The following is an 18569-nucleotide window of genomic DNA, read 5'->3' as shown; positions in this document are numbered from 1 at the left end:
CTCGTCTTGTATACAAAAGAAATACAACATGGCTTCCACAGTCTACAGGGCATGCCTCCAGTGTTTTCAAACCTCTTACTAGAACATATTTTTGTTTCCTTCCACCAACACAAGGGATCATCCCTTTAACACTGCTGTTAGAGGGAGTCTTAAGTTCTCAGCTGTGGTACTAGCAATCCTGACTTTCTAATGTTTCCATGACGATATCAAAATGATGCAGATCAAAATCTGCTTCTACTATTTCTCTTACATGTGTGTTTGCTTTGTCTACTTGGTTCAAACTAAGGTAACTTCCAATTTCCCATTTTTTTTTTTTTCAGGGTCTTGCAAAGGTTGGTTTTAACTTGTGGTTCCAATATTTCCGCCTTCTAAATGCTGAGATTACTGTGCTCATTTTCACCCTGAGTTTTTGGTGAAATTTTTACAAATTATGCTGTTATTGAATTTTTTAAAGTTCTATCTATTTATGTATTAGTATTGTCATGTGGTAATCAGCAGTTTATGGGAATCGGTTTTTTTCCTTCTATCCTGTGGGTCCCAGAGAGTAAACTTTGGTCCTCAGGCTTAGCAGCACTCTTATTAAGCCATTTATATGTGTCTGTGTCTTCGTGTAATTCTATTTATTTATTTATTTTTGGTCAGGGCTGTGGAGTATTTTTTATTAGGCAACTTGAAGGAGAACCAGAAGTATATTTGCTGTTTGCTTCTGTTTTAAATAGAACTATTATTGAATTACATGTATAGTGGCTGCAAAGGTTTTGTTTAATCAAAAATTGACATAATGGTTAGGCAGTAGTGGTGCCCACCTTTAACCACAGCAGAGGCAGGCAGATCCCTTGAGTTGGAAGATAGCCAAGGAAGGCTATGCAGAGGAGCCCTGTCTCAAAAAAAAGAAAAGAAAAGAAAAAAAAAAATCAGAATGACTTTTTATGTGAATTACTTGTTTCTGAACCTCAACCTATAAAGTGGTTATTATAACTAATAGTTAACTGAGCTGTTATGGAATTGAACTCAGCTTTTCATATCTGTTACTTTGTAAAAGACATTCTATATGGAAATAGTTCTGAACTTACAAAAGAGTAGCACTTACACTTAAATGGTATGAAACATAGTCTTAGCCCATTTACCCAAATTAATCTATTAATATTTAGCTCTTGCTAGGACTGAATGTTCAAGCTTTCATTTGCCGAGATATATGACAGTTTTAAAAATCAGTCTAAATGTCACCCTCTTTGTATTTCTTTGACAAAATTCACTTGATTGTGATCTATTTCTGTATTTATATTGTTGGATTGAGTTGCCAAAAACTGTTAACAATTTCTGTGTCCATCTTATGAGACATACTGGTTTATATATCTTGTTATGTATTTGTCTGATTTTCAGATAAGGGTAATAATACCATGCTATTCTTATTGAAGAATTGGAAAGTATTGTTTTCTTCACTGGTAAAATTCACTAGTAAAGCCATCTGAACTTGGACTGAGTCGTTTACTTATTTGTTTACAAGGTAGATTCTCATGTAACCCAAGCTGGCCTAGAGTTCACTTTGTAACTGAAGATACTGAATTTCTGACTTCCTGCCTTTACCCTCCCAGTTGCTGGGATTGTAGGTGTGTGCTACCATGTGTGCTGGTTTAGGTAATTGTAGGCATCAAAGCAAGGGCTTTATTTTATGCATGTTAAGCAGGTACTCTGCAAACTGAGCTATAACCCTGGCACATCTTAAGTTTTTATTTTTAGAGTCTTAATCATTGTATCATTGGTGGTCTCTAACTTAGTATATAGATCAACCTGGTATTTAACTTGAGGCCCTGAAGATTTGCTTAGAAATTTCGACTAAAGCTGGACATGGTGGTTCGTGCCTGTAACAGCAGCATGTGGGAGCATTTAAAGCCCTTTGTTGTAAGGACATGTGTGATTGTTGGGGGTGTTGCTTTAACCACTCAGTGTTCCTAATGTTGGTGATTTGTCTCTGACTGTTCAGGCTAATGCCAATGGTTTCTTTATTTTAGTGGTCTTCTCATAGAAGGAGAGTTGGTTTCATTTACTTTTTGTCTGCTTGGTTTATGTCATTTTTATTTTTTTGTTCACGGCTTGATTTGAATTTAGCTTGTTCTTTCCCCCTCTCCAGGGTTTTATGATGTAAGTTAGGTATTATTAACAATAGATAAACATCTATGTTTATTTTATTTTATTTAACTTATTTAGGAATGTGGTGTTTAGTTTCCTAATATTTGGGGTCTATCTTTTGATGGGGATGTGTAAGTGTATTGTGGTATGAGAGCATGCCATACACGTATTAAATCTTCTCCATTTCCTGAGGCTTGTTTATGGCTGATAATGTATGTGTGTGCCAGTGTTGTGGTGTTCTATAAGTGTTTACAACTTTGGGGTTAGCAGTGTTTTTATTGTCACAGATCATATAAATTTATAGACGGCATTGCTAATTTGAATTATGTACCTGGGAATAATAATACAAGCCTAACTACTTCTGAGGTTGAAGCCAGAAAGTTTTGAGTTCAAAACCTGCCTGAATTACATAGTGAATGAATCTGCAGGTTTTTGTTTTTTTGTGGGTATATGTACTTTTGAATCTCTTGCTGTGTAGATTTTGAAATTTTCTTATAATACACATAAACACTTTTTAACAAATTTGTCATTTTGAGATGATTGTCTTTGTATCTAGCAATGGTGTTTGATCTAAAATGTGTCTGTGTGTATAATATATGTGTGTGCACACACATTTATGAACATTGTCAGAGGTCCATATTGTGGGGATCTTAAATGTAAGTAGTAGTAGAGGTCCGGGATGGTGTTTCTAGGTTTTTGGCCTCTTATCCATGAAAGTAAATTGAAGGGCTCACACAGATTTGCAAAAGAAGTAAGATAATTTTATTGGGAGCAGAATTGTAGCACAGATGAGAGAGCCGTTATCAAGGTTGACAGCAGACTTGAGCGAGAGCATCCATGGCTTCAGTGGTTGTTTGGAGCTTCCTCTCATGGGACTCAAGAGGAGACATCACTAAGGGCAAGTACGCATAGTTTTCTTTCAGATGATAAGTTACATAATCTTTTCTCTACAGTGCACGCCCCTTCCTATAATCTTGCTACTTTAATCACATGCACACCCAGTTATGCATAGTGTAAGATAGTGTACATAGGGATTCTCCCTGAAAGTTACTAACGGACACAATTTTGCCTTCCTGTGTGCACATGAAAAAGTAGTTCAGACCAGACTGGCATTTCTGTTCTTTATATCTGGGAATGCACTTGATTAGAAACTGTCCAAATGAGATTATTATGGGTGTGGAGAAACTTAATATTGTTTAGAGGTGGAAGTAGGGATAGTCCAATGAAGATGGGGGTGGAAGGGTTCTGAGGTTGCTGGGTATATTGTATAGAGATGGGTGTGTGTGGGGTGGTGAAGGAACTGGGCTTCCAAGTGCATTGTTAAGAGGAGGCGTGCATAGACAAATGAGCTAAACTGTCTTCTATGCCATAGTTCCCAGTTACATCACTGCTGTTCACATTAGCGTTAGGAACAGTATTTCCCAGTTGAACCTACTGCTTACAGACTGGTTAGAATGGCTCACCAGCTAATTTTAAGGATCTGCCTGTTGCCAGCCACACATCTAGTAACAGATGCATATGATTATACCAGGCTTTTTCATAGGGACGGGGGAACCAAACTAAGGTTTTCATGCTTGTGCAACAGACAGTTTACCAACTGAGCTACCTCCAATGACTTCTAAATCTACACCTTTTCCCATAAACATGTAACCAGCACTCCTGCTTTTATTTTATTTTTTTAAAGATTTATTTATCTAATGTATATCTTATAACTGTCTTCAGATACTCCAGAAGAGGGCATCAGATCCCATTACAGCTGGCTGTGAGCCACCATGTAGTTGCTGGGCATTGAACTCGGGACCTTTGGAAGAGCAGTCAGTGCTCTTATTCTCTGAGCCATCTCATACTCCTGCTTTTTAAGTGTTTACCTGAGAATCCTTTTACTCTGTGTTAATTTACAATGAATTGATTTATAGATTGCATGTATCGTTAAAATTTGTTTTACTCAATTTCTTCTTGACAGTTTTGGTTTTTTATAAGACAAGATCTGATGTAACTTAGGATGTTTTCAAACTTGCTGCATAGTTGAGAGCGGTCTGCTGCCTACCAAGTACAGAGACTGACAGTTTTCTTTTTTCCTTTTTTAAAAGAAATTTATGTTTGTGTGTCCGTGTATGTGCCACGTGTGCAGGTGCTGGCAAAGGTCAGAAGGTGGAGTTAAAGGCAGTTGTGAGTCATCTGATACTGGTGCTGGGAACTAGTCTCAGGACCTCCAGAGGAACACCGAGTGCTCCTAACAGCTAGCAAAGTTTTTGTTTGCCCATGATGTTTGCTTAAGAACAATATTAATGATATACTTTTTGGCCTGTGTGTAGCTTTCTGGTATCCTTCCTGCCAGAAGATCTTTTATTGTGTTATAGCATAATAAATCTGTAGGTATATTTCAAAGCTTTAGGTATTTGGGGAAAAACAATGTTTCCCCCTATAGGCTGTCTTTGCTTTTAGAGAATTTTTATGTGGACCTTGACACCCTCTTTTATCCTCTGGGGCACAGACATACATGCAGACAACATACTCATATGCATAAAATTAGAGAATTTTAAAGTGTATGTGCACATGAGTGTATGAGCAGATTGCTTGGTGCTGGTGCATGTAGAGCACTTTGCATATTGTAGGTTAGAGACAGCTTGAGGGAGTTGGTTCTCTCCATCTTGTGAGCTCCAGGATGGAACTCAGGCTGTTGTGCTCAGTGGCAGATACTTTTTTAATGGAGGCTCAGCTATTTTGCTCCACCCCACAAGATTTTCTTATTTTTTTTTTTTAACAATCTAAATGTGATGCAGCTTACCATAGTTTGCTTCCTATTTCTTGGTCTAGATTTTGTTTCCCTCCTTTAAGGACATTGCTTAGTTCTTAAGATTCTGTGTCTACTCCTGCTCCATTTGGAGAGTTAATTACTTATATGTTGGCTGTTTGAAATTGTCCCATAATTTGCTATAATTTTGTTTTAAATTTCTTTTTCTATTTTGGAATGTTCCTACCTGATACATTTTTACCAGTAGTGTTAAACCTGTTAACTCCATCCATGTACATTTGACTACTTTGCCCAAAGATATTCAGGTACACTTATGTGCCTATAGAAGCCAAAGAGGAATTTTGGGTTTCTTTCCTCTGGTTCTATTATCACCCCCTGCCCAAAGCCACAGCCTGGCCCTGGATCTGCACAGTAAAACTTGCCTAGCTGGCCAGAGAGTCCCTGTGGTCTACCTCTCTTCACGTCCCCAGAACTGAGGTCTTAAGTGCACGCACCCTACCTAGGTTTACTTGTTGTTGGCTAGTTGTCTACATGTAGATAAATCAGGCTGACCTCTAACTCACAGAGGCCTGCCTTTAGTTTCAGAGTTTAAAGGTGTGTCCTGGGAGCATAGTTGGGTGTTTTGTTTGTCCTTGTGATAGAATTCGGGCATTTACTGACTATGCTGTGCCCAAATCCCCAGTTTTTTAAAAAAGTAAAACAATTTTCCTCCTAGAAATTCAGTTTATAGTTTACCTATCTGTTTAATGGGTCAATGATGAACACCTGAATACAGTTATGGTTGTACTGTTTCCTCCTCTCCTCCCACCTTATTTTCTTTGCTACCAGGGGTGATATAAGTGGGGTGGGACCTCCCAGGCTGGCCTCTAAGTCACTGCATAATTGAAAATTATGCTTCAGATTTTTCTGCCGCCTTATCTAGCGTACTAGGATTTTAAACACGTTCCACCCTGGCTAGTTTATGTGATGCTGAGAAGTAAACCCAGGGCTTTGTGTGCTAGCCAACTTTGCCAACCGAACCTACATTCTAGCCCTGAAATTGTATTGTATTCTTTTTGCAGTATATTTGATGAGGAATTTTAGAGTTAGTTTTAAATTGTCAATTCTGCTGTTTCCTTAATGCTTTTTGCATTTGCTTCTCTATAATGGAACCAAATTGCCTTTATGTTTTGCTAAAACTACATAAAGTCTGTTCGTCATTCCAACTTTTTGAAATACCTGTACAAGAAAAAATGACCTCAAAATGTTGGCTGTGCTGTAGGATTGATGGACTCATGAAATAGTGCATTTGCTTATTGAAGCATCATGTTTTATCTTTAGATTTAAAATATTCTATCTGTGCCTTTGATTTGGGGGTTATTGGTTTTGGTATCTGTCTTGAGACAATTTTAGCTATGTAGCTCAACTTAGTACAGGATTCAAGGTCCTCCTGCCTCAGCTTCTTTAGTAATGGAGTACAGTATAGGTACATTCCACCACACTTCACTTAGTGCTGGCTGTGCAGCAAGCCATCCCAGCACTTAATGTGTAGAACAATTTGTCATTTTACTTATAGTCTTTGATTGCATGGTCTGGTTCCCTTTCAGCAGATGATCTGGAAGCTAGATGTGTCAGAAAGATCTCTCAAATGATCTCTGATAGTCCTTGTCCTGTGTAATCTCTTTCCTACAGGGGGTGAGGGTTGTTGTAATTTGTGTTCAGCAGTAGGAGAAGCAAAGGTGAAGAAGAGACTTTTCACATTTGGTTGACTGTAACCCAAAGATGTTTTTCTGGGTAGACTTGAATCCGTTAGATGTGCATCTGATGTTCAGAGATGGAAGATTTGAGCAAGTCTACTGGCTTTGAGGATGAATGTTGGCATGTGTGAGGCCTAGAGGAAAGGACTCTAACACTGGGAGCAGGAAGTCAAGTCAGCGCTGAAAGTCCTGAGTGGTCTTAGTCCTACAATAGAAAATTCTCTACAGTAACTGTACATACATTTGAAGATGTCCTGAGGTCCTGGAAGGAAGTAAGCCCTACTGATGCCTGACTTGAACTTCGTGCACCCCTCAGCAGGAGCTCCAGCTATGCTTGTGCCCAAAATTCTCACCCCCTAGAAAAATGTATGTTTAGGCCACTGAATTGTGGTGATGTGTCACGTTGGTAGCATGTAATAGCCCTCTTCCCTTGTATGCTGTTGGCTGAAGCTACTGGGAGACTGCCACATAAATCACGAAAAGGTTTCTAGTAGCAGCAAGAGAGAAAGCTCCAAAATATAAGTACATCTTAACCCTCTGTGTCATATTGCAGTCTACAACCAAGGATGCTTTTGATTCCCCATATCTGGCAGTTCTCCACTTACTATGGAGGTGGGAGTGCAGAGATCTTTGCCATGGAATAGGGAGAGGCCAGCTATACTAAAGCATCCTTGGTGTGTAGTGCCTCTGCAACAAGGAATTAGTTATCTAGTCAAAAACCAAAAACTGTGAAGGGTGAGCTGCCTGCATCAGTTAATCTTTTGGTCATTATCAACTCCAAAGAGGAGCAAGATATTTCATTTACTGAATTGCAGAGTCATATTATAGAATAGAGCATTGTCAGAACCATTCTGATAATGTACCATGTAGCTTTTGTTAGTCAGGTGCTGAATGTGAGATTGATCTATTGCTGTTGGATAGAATAGTTCACTGTTACTATTTAGTGATTCTCTTATAATGATTTGCTAGGTGTTGATCACTCACTCCTGGAAGAACATTTGGGTTTTATACCTTTGGACTATTACAAGTAAGATTCTATGACTATCTCTTTACCAGTCTTGTATGGAAATGTCCTTTTGTTTTTCCAAGAACAAAGTGGTATTAAATGGCCAAGTTGTATGGTAGGGATACATTTAACTTTGATGTGTATATAGATGATGTATATGTCTGTATATTTCTTTGTGTGCACATATGCAAACAGGTACAAAGCATCTATGTATGTGTGTGCGGCCAGAGGTCAGTGTCAAGTGTCTTCAGCCATGGCTCTCTTACCCAGTCTAGAACTCACTCACTGCTTCATGTAGACTGGTTGTTTAACGAGCTCCAGGAGTCTCCACTTTGTTTCTTCTGTCTCCCAAGCCATGGGATTCAGATCTGCATTTTGTTTGTTCTGTTTTCACATGAGTGCTGAGAATCTAACCTTGGGTACTCATGTCTGCAAAAGCAGATGTTTACCTATTGAGCCATCTCTCCAGCCTCTACATTTAACTTAAAGAAAACATTTCTGTAGGGGAATCCGAAAGATAGCAGTATTCCTGTGTATTCTCTACATAGCACTCTCCAATATAAATGTGGCCCAAAGAACGCTCATATCTCAGGTTAGTTATTAATGATGCCTAAAAGCATTTGTAGACCACAGTGGCTTGTCACAGTGCCCATAGGCTGGGCACCCCAGTCTCACACAATTGTAGTACATTTAAAAACTAAGAAATCCACACTGGTACAGCACTGCCAGAAGAGGCCATGGAGTCAGGCCATCTGTCTTCTTGTTAACACAGCATTGGTTGTAACGCTGCGTTCAGTTGTCCTATCTCCTTATCTAAGAGATCTTGCCTTTGAGTCATAGTCATATCCATAATTTACTGGTTATATGTTCTTTATCTGTAGCCTTGTAATAATCACAACTTTTAGGTTGTTATCTTATTATGGGTACTTTAAAGTGTCCTGATGTGTTTGTGGGAGTCAGAAGACAACTTGACAGAGTTGAGTCTCTACCCTATGGGACCTGGAAATTAACTCAAGTTGCCAGGTTTGATTGGGAAGTGCCCCTACTTACTGAGTTACCACACTATCTCTCTAATGTTGGGCTTTGTGTCTGGTTTCTACTTACAGTAATGAATGCTTTTATGATCACTCATAGGCTGAGAGTGAAGGTGCATTCCTGAAATCCTAATTTTTCAGCCCTTGATACATAGTAAGACCCACCCTGACTTAACATGGAAATAAATGTAATCATGTTGTATGAATGATTTTCATTTCTTAAAACAAGTAGATTAGGTAGATAGGAGGGTAGGTAGAGGTTGGGACTAAAGATAAGGTTCAGATTACATTCTATTACTGCAGAGGACCTGAGTTAGCTCCCCAATACCCACATTGACTGAACATACAGCTCCAAGGGATCTGACACCTCCCTCTTGCCTTCTCCATGGGCACCATACTCACTAACACACACACACCATTGAAAATATTTTGGTGGTGGTGGTTTCTGGGTTTTTTTGTTGTTTTTCTTTTTCTTTTTTCTTTTTCTTTTTCTTTTTTTTTTTTTTCTTTTTTTTTTTTTTTTGAGACAAGGTTCCTCTGTGTAGTCCTGGCTGTCTGGGAATTCTGTGTAGACCAGGACAGCCTCAAACTTAGAGATCCACCTGCCTCTGCCTCTTAAGTGCTGGGATCAAAGGCATGTGCCCCCAGCACAGCTTTTTTTTTTAGATTTAGTCCTTAAATGATGCCTAAAGCCTGGTGTAATGCATGCTTAATTCCAACTGAAAAAGAGACTGAGGCAGAAAGGTCATGGGTTCAAACTCAGCTTGGGTTTTATAGGGAGACCCTGTCTCAAAAACAAAAACCAAAGGCTAGAAAATTGGCTTAACTGTTAAGAGTACTTTTTATTCCTGCAGAGGACCAGGATTCATATCCCACCATCCACATGGTAAATCCTCTTTAACTCCTAATCCCAAAGGATCGGATGCCCCCTGCTCATTCCCTCTCTTGGGTAGTATAGGAACATGATAGACACACATGCAGACAAATGCCCATAGCACATAAAATAAAAATATATCTTCAGAAAAAAAAAGCCCTTATATTTTAAAAAAGCTTATATTCTTATTTAAGTTTCTGAATGTAGGGAAATACAGGTGTGACTATAAATTTCTTTTCTACTGTTCCTATCATGTGTGTCGTTTCTGGGTTGATTTCAGCTATTCTCAAAGGATGATTTTTTATTGGATATTAGATGGTGCACATTTGCCTTTTTGGCAGGGTACTCAGGCTCAGTTCTCAGGGCCCGTATGGTGGTTCACCCTTAATCTCTCTCCTGTAGGGTTGGAGTCCCTCTTCTTACCTCCCAGGCATCAGACATGCACACAGTATACAGACCATACACACGAGTAAGACATTTAGTACGTCTTAAATCTTCAAAAACAAAAATTAAAAGATTACTTAATTAATCGTTAAGTTATATGGAAACTGCTGCAGATTTTATAGGATCTCTGCCTAAGAAGCGGTGTGCTGAATGCTCAGTTATTAAGGTCAGGATTTCCCATGCTTCCAAGATGAGTTCCTTTGTGAATCTTGAGACTAATTTTCACATTTCTGGTCTGAGTAATGGGCCACTATGTGAGGTTTGTATACAGGCAAAAACTGTTGTGGGACTCTTTTGGCTTAAATGTAATCTTGGGTAGTTTCACTATACTTGTGGGTAGGTAGAACAGCAACACATTTGAGAGTTTTTTTTCTGTAATTCTCTGCAGCTATCTCCTGTGGTATCCTGTCCTACAAACACTGGCTATCTGAGTCTTGTCTGCTATCTCAGCTGGGTTTTCTTTCCAATTAGGGCATCCAACACCCTTCTGCGTAGCGCCTTTGAAAGTCTTTCCAGACAATAGTTGACAGTCATGGACTCATGCCAAGCCAGGATGTATCTTGTCTTTAGATACACTGATGTGATTATATCACATGGGCAAACCTTTCTTTATTTCCTCTGTCTTCTTCTTCTTCTTTTTTTTTTTTTTTTCTTTTCTTTTTAGGATTTACTTTTATCGTGTATGTGTGTGCTTATAAGGGGGTTCATGTGTAGTTTCTGAGACCCTGGAGCTTGGAGGTACAGGTGGTTGTGAGCTGCCTAACATAGGTGCTGGGGAAAAGCCTGGTATCCTGTGCTCACTTAGCCGTTACTTCTGCCTGTTCCTCCTGTAAACACGTCACTGTCTCACTGTTCAACAGTTACTACAGGGACTCCAAGTTATTTTGTAGAAGTACTCTAGTTTTGGGTCCGAGTGGTATTTGTTTGATAATATAAACCCAACAGTTCTAAAACGTAAATTAAGAGCTGGGGTTCTGAAAGGCTGCCCTAAGGAAGAGGAGACCTCCTGCCTTAAGAATGCTGGGTGTGCTCAGATCTTAAAGCTGATTCTTTTGCAGGGGTTTCGTTCCCTTGCTGTCTCTGGCTGCTGAAGCTATGTTGGGCATAGCTTCTATTTCTCCTCATGTTAATGTCCCAGCTGCAGAGGGTAAACCTGCATTGCCACTATTTACAAGCTCTTGGTAAGAAGGGGGAAAAATATTCAAAATGTAGAACTTCTTTTGAGTTGCCTGTAATTCTGAAACACCCAAACTGTTAAATTTGAGGTGCAAGTTTATATTTTCAAAAGGCATATATAGACATGGAACAAAGTGACCATTTACAAGGTGGTGACTGTCCTGACACTGCTGTGTTTGTGAGCACATTGTCCTCATCCAAGTCCATTGCTTTGCTTCTGTTGAATTTCACTGTTGTTTTGCCTGTTGGCCGACTTTCTCAAGTGTTTCTATTAAACATTGTTCTGACACCTCCTCACTCAGTTTAGTTGTCCATATTGTGCCATCTGAATAAGGTGGTTCTCCGCTGATTTCGTTTTTTTCAGGCTTCACAAGTGCTAAGTTACTTAACCAGGCCCAGGCTGACTGGCTCAGAACTTGGGTTAAGATACTGTTTCTCATTTCTGTTGCTTTCCTTTGTTTTGTTTTCTGTTGGGCTGCTTCACCAGAATCTCCGTGCTTAGTCCGTGCTTGGCCTGCAGTTAGGCCAGCCTCTGCTTTCTCAGCGCCTCCAGTTCATCGTCAGCCGTGGCACGATTGTCCCACATCACGCAGGTGCAGTGGTTGCTGGGGTCCCACAGCCACACCCGCCCTCTGGTACACTCGGTTGGAATCACTTCAGCCTGAGATTTCAAACCTTTTGTTTTTGAGAACTGTCATAGCCGTAGCATGCAAAAACCACATTGCTTAACGCAGTGTGATATCAATTAGCTGTACATTCTCAGGCTTTTAAAAACCTATTGTACTGTTATCGCATTTGGTACTCTGTAAATTATGGTAATGTTACCAGGAATAAAAAAATTAATGAACTTAACCTACATAAAAAACTGAGTGTGGCAATGCTTGCTTGTAATTTCAGTACTAGGGAGGCTGAGACTGGTGAGTCCTCAGAGCTTGCTGACCTATCTAGCCTCACCAAATCGGTAAGCTTTTGATTTGGTAAGAGAGACAATCTTGGGTTACAAAAGGGGAGCAGGGGAACCAGTAAGATGGCTAAGTGGAGTTGGGTATAAAAGTACTTGCTACACAAACCTGATGGACCTGAGTTTTATCCCTGGAACCCACATGAAAGCAGAACGAGAGACCAAACTTTCAAATGTCCTCTGGCTTCTGTCTTCCATGGCGTGGATGTGTATCTGTTCTTCATGCACACACACACACACACACACACACACATGCACTCACACACTGATGCATGGGTGCAGGGTTGGCTAAGGGTAAGGAGAGGGAAATTAAACAGTGGAGAGCAACTCTGGCATCCACTTGTGCACTTAAACATATTAATTTAAAAGACAAACATATTAATTAGTATGTTTATTGTTTAGTCCATCCTTCCTCCTTCTGTAATTCCTATTACTGACACTACCCCAACATCCTTCAGTGCCTTCTTGGACTGTAAATGTCTGCTTCCATCTGCTAACCTAGGCCTGGTTCTAGAAATTTCTAGTCTCAATACTATCTTACTTAGGCCTAGAATGTTTTCAGCCTCTGAGACTTACTGCTGATTTCTTATTGACTGGTTTAACTCAGCCGTTCTGGCTCATAATCCTCTCTAAGATGTTTGATTCTATCTGGTTTCTCCCTCAGTTTCTGGCTGAATTGTTCTGTTTGGCCTCAAACTAACTAGCAATCTGTTCTAATCTTCTCGATCCTTCTCATTTGGTCTTCACTGTGTCTAGCTTGTTTTCTCTCTGTAACGCTTCTCTGTACAATTGTCCCTTTCCTGTCTCTTTTCTCTCAAATCTCGTGGTGATGCTCTCTCTTAAGTAGCCTCTCCTTTTCTATATGTTCTCATGAGAGTTGGGCATATACTATTCTGCCAAGTCTTTTTCTGGTTCATCATTTTGTCTGCCTCTCAGTTAGAGATCACTTTTGAACTCTGTGATTCCTTCTTCAAACTAACTTTGCTGTTTGGGATTAAAGGTATATGCTTAGGGTGTGTCTGATTTCCAGCAGAATAGCTGTTGCTGGATTAAAACCCCTCTATTGTATTCCTAAACTGGGTTGGCACTCCTCTCCCCTCATGGATGATCATTTCACCTGTTTAAACTCTGTCCTTTATAAATGACCTCGGGACACATGTTTAGGCATTTCATCCTTTTTGGGCTTCTGCATGATGTCACATTCATACATACCCTTGCTCTGTGCCACCTAGTAGAAGTGAAGACTACTAGATTAGGGAAGAAAATAGCAAGAGTTTTCAATTTAAGATTTATTTGATTTATCTTTTTGGTTTCTGTTTGTGGAATTGAAATTTATACATTCATACACTGTGTCTTGTATTGTGCAGACTGAGATTGTGTTTTGTCTGTAGCTCTTAGGAAGAAGTTGGGTAGCCTCTTACTTTCTGCCTAATCCAGGGTTTCTCAGTGAGCTGGGAGCTAAGCTGGAGGCCGGCAAGCTCTAACAATCTATTCTCTGCCCTGCTCTCCCAATGCATGGGTTACAGGCACATATTTGGGATTTCAACTCAGGTCCCCATGCTTACACAGTGCTCTTACCCACTGAGCCCAAATCTATGTTGTAAAATATGAATGATCTTCTAAGTGCCATTGTGCTATGGAGTGGTTATATAAACTTGCTGTATTTTCATTCATACTGTGGAGTATTAGGCAACTGAGAAGAATTTATAAAGCTGCCAATGAAATCATAATGTGACTTCCCAGAATATTTTCTTTAAAACAAAAATGCAAAGTATTATCTATGGTAGGTATTTCAGGGAGCGCATGGCTAGGAATAGACAGAATAAAATAGATGGGAATGTTATCATCTGTGCACAAAAACGTAGTAGGAAAAGAAAGCAGTGCGATAGGCCCTGGAGTGAGATGGTGAAGGAGGGAAGGGACCAGTAACACTTGCCTAAATATACCCTGGGCTATGGTTTAAACTCTTGTGATTATCTAATGTCTGTTTAAAAATAAAATATTGGCTGCTGTTGGCGCATGTCTTTAACCCCAGCTATCCAGAGGCAGGGACAGACAGGAGTAGGCAGGAGTTTGAGGCCAGCTGAGTTCCAGGACAGGCAGGGCTACACAGAGAAACCCTGTAGCAGAAAAATAAAAGAAAGAAAGAAGGAAATCAAAGATGGGGAATAAAAAACTGAAATAGGTTACGTGGAGAAGAGCTGAAGCCCAGTGTTCCCAGCACCTGCAAATTTCTTTGGTTGTATTGCCATCATACTGATTTTCTTTTTTCTTTCCTGTCCTTCCGTTTCCCCTCCCCTCCCCTCCCTTCCTTCCTTCTGCATCCTCTGGAAGAGCAGTCGGTTCTAACCATTGAGCCTTCTCCAGCCCTCATGACAGAGTTTCTTTTATCTGCATCTTGGAAATTCTCTTCACTTTTCTCCTTTCTTTCCTAGGTCTCATATGATTGTTTGTTGTAGTGCATATGCACGTTCTCTGTGTAGTTCAAGAAACAGGCATGGAAGGCAAGCTGCAATTTTATATCTTTTCATTATGTATTCTACACTGTATTAGGAGTTTAGAACGGAGGCCTGAAATTTTACCTTTACTTATTTTTAATTATGGCCCTGTGCACATAAATGTACTTATCAAGAGAAGCCAACGTCTTCAGATCCCCTGCAGCTGGAGGTAGGGCAGTTGTGAGCAACCTGACTTGAGTGCTAGGAATTAGAACTCTGGCCCTCTGCTAAGAGGAGTCCCTTACCAGTGAGCCATCTCTGCGTGCCTTGATTTTAGTCATATTTCATTCTTCAAAACTGCTTTTGAGAGGTGCCTGTGTGTGAAGTGTTCTGTATTTTAAAGTTGTGTAATACAATATAAAACATCTTTTATTTGTTAGAGTGGGTCTCTTGCCATAATTATAAAACCTGGAAACTTGGGTCTTCTTGTTTGGTACAGTTTTCTGGGTTTTTTTTTTTTTTTTCTTTTCTTTTCTTTTCTTTTCTTTTGTTTGTTTTATGTAGGTCCCAAAAATTTAACTAAGATCATCAGGTTTGGCAGCAGCCCCTAAACTGTTTTACTGGTCTTTGAGTAAAATTTCTTGGTTTTTTTGTTTAACTCCTGTAACCAGTGCCTGTTTTTCTTTCTAGTTGTTTATTTTCAATTTTATGTTTTTAGATTTACTTATTTTATATGAATAAGTGCTTTGCTCATATGTATATGAGTGTGTCATATACATCCTGAATTTGGAGTTATGCACTGTGTGACCTGCTATGTGGATGCTAGGATTGAACTTGTTCTACAAGAACAAGTGCTTTTGATCATTGCATCATCTTTACAGTCAGTTCTCTGGGAGATACATTATTTCTGATAACCTGCTTTTAGATCCCAGCAGTGCGTTATGCTTCTTCATGACTTTTTAAAAGCATCCTGTGCTTGTTGGAGTTTTTAGAGAATGTTTACTGTGGTGATTTATCTTCTTTCAGTTTCTGCTTGTTTAATTTTGGACATCTTTTCCCTCTAACAGCTGTTTGTAAATATCTGCTAGTCCTTGGTGAGTCCTTGATACTGAGAGAACGAAATTATTTCTGTGCTGTGAGCACTGAGTGACCAGAATAGGTAGAAACCTACATGGTTTAAGGGCCTCCTTGGTTATTTGTGCTTGAAGATGCGCTTTGTTGTTTTTTTTTTTTTTTTTTTAAGAGGAGAAACAATTTGGTTCTTACTGCTGTTTGTCTCTGTCTCCATTTCTGTCTCTGGTATTGGGGATTGAACCTAGAGCTTTGGCATATTCCTCATCCCCGCCCCCTGCTCTTCTGTAGTAGCTAGGAGGACGGGTTTAGGTCACTAGACCTGGCAGTCCTTTGAGTGAATGACAGTCAGCAAAGAACAGGTAAGGTGTTTAGAGGTCTTTGGGAGCACAGCTATTTTGTATATTGTCTTTGTTCCTGTTTAGAGTGTGGTGCCTTACTCCCCTTGGGCTGTGCCTTTTGTGTTCTTTTCAGAATGTCTTGGGTTCAGAGTAACTAGAACATAAACAAATCAGGTCTTCCAGAGCTGGAAGAGTATTGCTTGAGTGACATGAGTCTCTCTTCTGAAATTTTGTCTTTTTTTTTTCACATTGGCATGCTCAAAACATGTGGAATTTGGACTTTGCTGAAATAGCTCATTAAATTTTCTTTACATTTTATAATTTATGAGAAAAGTGGAATTGTAAAACCTCACTCCTTTAATATTTTTTGTTTTTGTTGCTGATTGCCTTGACATTCTTGGTGTAGCTCAGTTTTCCTGTCTCATCCTTCCACATGCTGGGATGTGTGTGTGGCACTCTGCCCCTTCTCTTTCAAATATTTTAAGATTGGCAGAAAATTCTGAGTCATCTCTCTGGTCCAGTTTTTTTGCCAAGTATGGTATGTGTATAGGTTTTGTTTTAAAAATATTAAAATTATTTGATTGTATGTTACAAGTAGTGCTAATATAGTACTAATAATGTTACTCTGTTCCCATTCTAAGTTTCAAGAAATTATGAATTCTAAAACATCTAGACTTCGGAGTTTTAGAGGGATAGTGAGCCATAGTTGTTACCATTAACTATAAACTTGTCTTGCAGGTGGTTCTTGGTTAACAGAAACTGCTTTTTTGTCACTAATGAGAATTCACAAAATTTCTCTCTTTAAACTGTTAGAAGAGTGTGCCCACTTTAAAAATAGCACTATTATCTTTTTTTTCATTTAATAGCTCAATGCTGAAATAAATTTCAAATTTAATAGAACTATTTTTATATCAAATTTAAGAGAAATGAACGTGTCTCAGGGCTGAAGAGATGAGTCAGTGGTCAAGATCACTGGACTTACAGAGGTCCTACATCAAGTTCCCAGGACCCACATGACAGTTCACAACTGTATAGATAACTCCAGTCCCAGGAAATTGGATGCCTTCCGACCTCTGTAGGTAGTACTAAGCACACTTGCAAAGTACAGATATGCATGCACGCCAAAAAAATACTCATATGCATTAAAATAGGAATTTTTTAAAAACAATGAAATTCGAGGTCGGCGAGAGGGCGCAGTGGTTTAAAAGCACTAGTTTCATTTAGAAGATCTGAGTTTGCATCTCAACACCCACAAGGCAATTCATAACTATTCACTACTCCAGTCAGTACCAGAGGATCTTATGTCCTCTGTGAATGAACTCTGGGTACACAAACATAAATACAGGTAAACCACTTATATACATAAACTAGATAAATGTAAAATAATGTTAAAAATGAAGTTGTTACTGCACATAGTTTGCTTTAATAATTTTTGTTCTTAATGATTTATTTATTTAAATTAAAACATAAAGGAGTACAAGGGCATTATGGTATAATTCTAGAACATTTTCATTACCCCCAAAAGAGACAGACCTTTTAATAATGTTATTCATTGTCCCCTCCTTTTAGACCCTAGCAACTACTTCATTCAATCACGGGTCCATTATTTAAAAGAAGCATCTCCGGGCCGGAGAGATGGTTCTGTTGCTCTTCCAGAGGTCCTGAGTTTAATTCCCAGCAACCACATGGTGGCTCAGTCATCTGTAATGGGATCTGATGCCCTCTTCTGGTGTGTCTGAAAATAGCTACAGTGTATTTATAATAAATAAATAAATAAATAAATAAATAAATAAATCTTTTTTTAAAAAAAGAAGCACCAGCAGCATCTTCCTGCTGAGCAATTTTTACAAAATGTTTTCAGATTATAATTATGTCAATTCTTCTATTTTTCTCCCTCCAAACCGTTTCTTCATACCTTTCTGCTTGTTCTCTTTCAAATTCATAGATTCGTTTTTCTCCTTTTATTGTTGTGTGTGTGTGTGTGTGTGTGTGTGTGTATTCATTACCAAATACAACCTGCTCAGTCTCTATAACATTACTTGTTTGAGTGTCTTCAGAGCTGACCATTTGGCAACCAATGGCTGTGCTCTTCCTGGGAAAGACTCACTTCTTAGCTGCTACAGTCCTTTGTCTAGTGTTGAGACCAGCTGAGCCTTTCCTTCTCTATTTCAGTCACTTACTGTCATACTTGTTCAAGTTGTGCTTAGGCAGCCATGTTGGTGAGACTTCACGAAGTAGCTTCTGATATTTCTAAGAGACACACAGTCTTACAGCAAACTTTCTCTAGCTCTTAGAATCTTTCTGCCTCCTCTTCCAAAATGACTGAGCCTTAGGTGTAAGAGTTAATGCATGGATGCATTTATCTGTTAGGACTGGGCTGCACTGCTCTGCATTTTGATAGATTGTGGTTTTCTGCAACGGCCTCTTCTATAGAAAGAAATTTCCCTGATGAGGGGGTGTACTTTCCTGGCTAGACCCTGGAGAAAGATGTCCGTGCCCTTCAGAAGTGCCAGCAGAAACTGGTGGATCTGTGAATTCAATACCAGCCTGGTCTACATAGCCTGTTGCAGGATAGCCAGAGCAATATGGTGAGACACCCTGTC

The 18569-nt window shown here is 39.3% G+C and overlaps 1 protein-coding gene and 1 pseudogene across 2 annotated transcripts in view; one reads left to right on the top strand and one right to left on the bottom strand.

Annotated features, from left to right (window-relative positions):
* The window catches only part of ASXL1 (ASXL transcriptional regulator 1), a 63117-nt gene that overhangs the window by 30514 nt on the left and 14034 nt on the right, over positions 1–18569 (top strand). The gene's annotated exons all lie outside the window — the stretch shown is intronic.
* On the bottom strand, positions 11261–11741 carry LOC308427072 (programmed cell death protein 5-like; annotated as a pseudogene). The gene has a single exon. The product of its transcript is annotated as a programmed cell death protein 5-like (transcript).

This window comes from Micromys minutus (genome assembly GCF_963924665.1).
Source record: "Micromys minutus genome assembly, chromosome: 11".
NCBI classification, from domain to species: Eukaryota; Metazoa; Chordata; class Mammalia; order Rodentia; family Muridae; genus Micromys; species Micromys minutus.
Note: the sequence above shows the minus strand (reverse complement) of the source record. Positions and strands in the feature narration are given on the sequence as shown.